The sequence below is a fragment of the Myotis davidii genome, unplaced genomic scaffold, assembly GCF_000327345.1.
Source record: "Myotis davidii unplaced genomic scaffold, ASM32734v1 scaffold1149, whole genome shotgun sequence".
Classification (NCBI taxonomy): Eukaryota; Metazoa; Chordata; class Mammalia; order Chiroptera; family Vespertilionidae; genus Myotis; species Myotis davidii.
Genome location: NW_006300370.1, coordinates 593,363 through 598,556, shown reverse-complemented (window position 1 = coordinate 598,556; position 5,194 = coordinate 593,363). Strand labels below are relative to the sequence as shown.

At 46.5% G+C, this 5,194-nt stretch overlaps 1 pseudogene; it reads left to right on the top strand.

The window, feature by feature from the left end:
- The window catches only part of LOC102774456, a 64,682-nt pseudogene extending 60,046 nt beyond the window's left edge, over positions 1–4,636 (top strand).
- The last annotated feature ends 558 nt before the right edge of the window (positions 4,637–5,194 follow it).

Sequence of the window (5,194 nt, the reverse complement as noted above, 5' to 3'; positions counted from 1 at the left end):
AATTCCGGTCAAAGGCATGTACCTTGGTTGTGGGCACATTCCCAGTAGGGGTTGTGCAGGAGGCAGCTGATCAATGTATCTAACTCTCTATCCCTTTCCCTTCTTCTCTGAAAAAAATCAATAAAATATATTTTTTAAAAAAGTTTTTTTAAATAAGAAAAAATGTTTGTCAAGCTCTGGCTGGGAGAGGATTTTTTAAAATTTTTATCAATCTGATAGATGAAAAGTGTTTTCCCATTATTTTAATTTGCATGTCTTTGGCTATATTTAGTTGATCATCTTTTCATTTGTTTATCGGTCACTTATATTTCTCCTTTTGTAAGTTACCTGTCCTTGTACATTTCCATTTGGGGAAGGCAATGTTCATCATTTTTATTGATTAATAGAAGTACTTTTATACTATGTTAATGCTGCTTTTAATCAAAACCCACGTATGAGCCTAATGAGTCTAATTTCCTTGTAGATTTGCAATTGAATCAGAGGTCAGTTCCAAAAATATATTGTGAAATGGCAACATTCTTAGAAAATAGATTTATTTTCCCAAAGTGACAATGTTAGTGCTTTGAAAACTATACTCATCTGTATATTCGATTCTTATATATTTAAGTAAAACATTCTAATCATTAGGCTTGATTAAGAGCCTGTGCTTTGAAATCAGATTGCCTATCTTCAAATCCCAAATCTTTCACTTACAACCTGGATAATGACCCAAGACAAGCTACTTAGCTATTCTGTGCCTCGGTTTCCTCATCTATAAAATGAAGATGATAATAGCTCCTACTACACAATGCTACTGGGCATTCAATGAGAGGATGCACATGAAGTATGTATAATAGAACCAAGAACATTTAGGGCTCAGCTATCTAATAGCTATTATTAAGTGCAATACTGTGTGGTTTCATGGCCTGCTCAAACCTAGACCACCAGGCATACTTTAAGGCATTGCCTACATGTGCATCTATTGCTCTGTTTGGAGGTAAGCTGTCCTGATGATATATTCAGACTCCTCAAATTTCATTTTAAGAACTTAAAAATAAAAGAGATTTCTAGTGTGAGATACAAATCAGAAACCAAAGGGCACTCTCACCTTAGTCCTTTAATGGCTTTTCAAATGTAATAAGAGAATAAAAATGTATGTTCTAATTCTTGCACAGGTCTCTACAGTTTCTGCATCACCTAAGCACGGTTTAGATCAGTGGTTCTCAACCTGTGGATCGCGACCCCTTTGGGGGTTGAACGACCCTTTCACAGGGGTCACCTAAGACCATCAGAAAACACATATATAATTACATATTGTTTTTGTGATTAATCACTATGCTTTAATTATGTTCAATTTGTAACAATGAAATTGGGGGTCACCACAACATGAGGAACTGTATTAAAGAGTCGCGGCAGTAGGAAGGTTGAGAACCACTGGTTTAGATAGTTGAGAAACAGGACAAGGGCAGGTTGGATGCTGAAGGGGTGGGAAACCCTGGAAGCTCAGTTAGTCACTAAGGCTGGGTCAACTCAATGTGCTGACCAGGTGAACAGCCACTGCCCTGATCTGCAAGTGACACATGGAAACCCCAGCAGCCCACTGCCATGTTCTAGTTCTGGAATGAGATAACCAGGCCAGACTCAATGTAGGATGAGCTGGCACTGGATAGGGGGTGCTACAGTGTCATAATGAGGCATAAAGTATGCGTCACCAAACCTGGGTCTCAATCTTAACTCGGGCACATGGCCTATGACCTTGGGATATTTATGTAGTGTCTCTGAGCTTCAGTCCCTCTTCTGTAGAGATATCTGATCACACCTTATGATGAGATTGCTATGAAGAGGAAAGGAGTTAAGATATGCAAAGCATTTAGCATATACTCCATTCCATGTGCTCAATGAATGGTTGGTAGGACGCAAAGAAGACATTAAAATTATTTAAGAATTAAACCCCATGGGCACTGATAATCAGAACAAGCACCTGACCAATGCGGCCAATTAGAAGGGATCCCCAATGATGAGAAAAGTTGGCCTAATCCATAAGAAGGGATGCAGTCCTGCACAGCCTACTGGTGTGTACTGTTTCTTAGAGATTAAAAAAAAAAGAAGGGGAAGTTCATGTTGAATAAGTGTTCCAGAGTTTGGGGCTTGGAGAAAGAAACCAGAGCCCTAACTGGTTAGGCTCAGTGGATAGAGCGTCAGCCTTTGGACTCAAGGGTCCCAGGTTCGATTCCGGTCAAGGGCATGTGCCTTGGTTGCAGACACATCCCCAGTAGGGGGTGTGCAGAAGGCAGCTGATTGATGTTTCTCTCTCATCGATGTTTGTAACTCTCTATCCCTCTCCCTTCCTCTCTGTAAAACAACTCAATAAAAAAATATATTCAAATACTCAACAGAACTCCATCGAGCATCCCATATAAACAGTTTGGAGTCCGATGGAGGGAAAAAAACAGTAATTCGGGGAGTTCTGTTTTCTAGAGACTGCTACTCTGGGACCACGTGAAGTGCCTCAGGGTGGTGTGGAAGGAGCTGGTGCACAGAGCGACAGGTGGTGCCCATTAGAAACTCAGGCAGCAAATGCCCAGGTCACAGAGCACAACCCAGACACCACCACTCATCAGCTGAGGTTTGGATGCCGATAACCAGGTATTTAGACAAAAGGAATTAGGTTCCAGCTATAGAATGAATCCAAAAAAAGACAGGGGAACTAATAACAAATGGATTAACCCTGAACTTCGGCAATGAGAGGCAAAAGGTCCTTTCCTGTTGTCTGCTCAATAACTGGGGTCAGGGCACATCCAGAGGCAGGTAGACAAGGAACCTGCAATGCGGAGGGGTGGGGATGGGGGTCCAGGCTAGAGCCTCCGTGGATGAGGCTGCTAAGCGTCAGCAAATTTAAGGTGAACAGCCTTCCCAGAAGCTCATTTTCCTCGTCTATAAAATGAAGGAGTTGAACCAGGAGTATCTGAAGCCTCTTCCAGGACTTTAAACTTTATTTCTGTAAGAAAGTTCAGGGCAAAGAGCAGACGCCCTTGGGTAGGGCACTCAAGGGGCCTCCAGCTCAACGGGCCTGTACTTTTCCTCACAAAATCTTGATTCCTAATAGATGCTACATGGTACTCTTTATAATTAAGTTATTCACCTAAGAAAATGTGGTCTTAATGAAAGGCTAGGAGCTTTTTTTTTAGGTTCTCACCAATGCGGTAAAGAACAAGATGAAGACTCAAAAGTTGTTCAGCCTGTTAGACTCAGGGAGCCCCGAATCTATTTCGGAATTTCAAAATCTATTGCGTCATATTACGTTTTGCATCACAGCCCACTACCCCACAGCTATGCTATCTGATAAGTCTCCCAACGAGTTTTCTGGCTTCCAGTCATTGTCCCTCTGATCCTCTGCTGCCATAATTTCAACTTTTTATTAAATAGAAGATACCATCACACGCAAGCAGCAACATCTATCTATAGCTCTGTATAGCTATGTATATCTATATATACCTATATATAGATATATATAAAGCCAGTGACCCTAACGACCAGAGACCAGAACGCCATGGCCCCTCGCCCAGGCTGCCCTCCCCCCAACCCCCCCAGGGAGCAGTTAGGGGCACCCCTAGGCAATGCGACAGGGTGCGAGTGTGATGGGGAAAGTCAAAGAAATAGGCGGGAAGGTCGTAAGGATCTGCAGGGTTGGGGTGGTCGCCCGGAGTAGGTGTGGGGTGTACTGGGGAAGGAAGAGGAAGATCCGATGGAAAACGGCTCAGCTCAGTACCTTTCTCATTGCGACCAGGACGGCGCCAGCCGGGGACTGAATGGGCGGTTGTCTCGTGAGTGCGCTTGGACCGACATGTTCACGGCAGCGGCAGTTCTCCCGACACTTCACTGACCTAGAGGGTTGTGGGATTGTGGAGGACGCCTGGGCGCCCAGAGGATTGTGGGATTGTGGAGGACTCCTGGACGCCTAGAGGATTGTGGGATTGTGGAGGAGCCTGAGCGCCCAGGGGCTTGTGGGATTGTGGAGGAGCCTGAGCGTCTATGGCTGCTAGGCTGTGAACCTGTTACTGCACACGTACATGGTCAGCCCTATTGTCCAGTCTCGCAGCAGTTGGACGTGACTTCTGGCGGGAAATTATTTCCATTGAAGTTTGCTGTTCCCTTGCCTCGAGGAGGATCATAATTAAAGGTTTCCTTTGTTACCTTGGTTTGAAGCTAGGACAAAGAGCCGCGAGTAGGACCAGCTCTACGAAGAGCACACACGCACCTCCCAGGAACTGCAGATGAAGCGCACGCAATCGCAGCCTTCAACGAAACCATCAAGATCTTTGAAGAGCCAGACTCCAGAGAAGTGCAGCCCGGAGTACCTGGAGTGCTCGGCATGAGCAGGCAAGATCAACCGCTCGCAGGCTGAGGAAATGCTGAACAGCAAGCAGGAGGGTACCTTCCTCACCCGTGAGAGCAGCCAGCGGGCCTGCTGTGCTTGCTCTGTGGCGGTGGACGGCGATACCCAGCACTATGTCATCTACGCATGGCCACTGGCTTGGGTTCTGCGGAGCCCTACAACCTGTACGGGTCTCTGAAGGAGCTGGTGCTGCATGGCCAGCACACCTCCCTCCTGCAACACAACGATGCACTTACCGTCAGACTGGCACATCCCATGTGAGCCCCGTGTCCCGCTGACTCATACAGGGCAGGACTCCATCTTTCTGTCTGTCTCTCTTCTTTGTGAGTCTTTCTCTGTCTCAATCTCTCTCTTGCTTTTTCTGAGTCTCTCTCTTCCTGTCACTCGTTCTATCCCCATCTCTGTCCTCTCTGTCTCTCTGAGTCTCTGTACCTCTAAGTCTCAGAGGAGCATACCTCCTCCACCCCATGCCCCCTTTCCCCATGGGCGCTGCCCTCCCCTGGCTCTTGCTGCCTCCACCAGTTCCTACAGTTCCCCCAAGCTCCCCTTGCCTGTACCTGCCATGTTTACAAAGGCCCCTGGGGTGCTCAGCCCCAGCCTGGTGCCCTGATTTTTAAGCCATAGACTTGGGATCGGGGCAGGAAGAAGGCAGGAAGGAACTTTGCTGGGCCACTTCCAAGAACCTCAGCTGTGACATTTGGGGCCGGGCCTAAACCAGCAGTCGGACATCCCCTGAAAGGTCCTGGATTGCAAGAGGGTGCAGGCTGGGCTGAGGGACCCGCCTCCCCTGCACAAATTTCATGCACCAGGCCTCTAGTT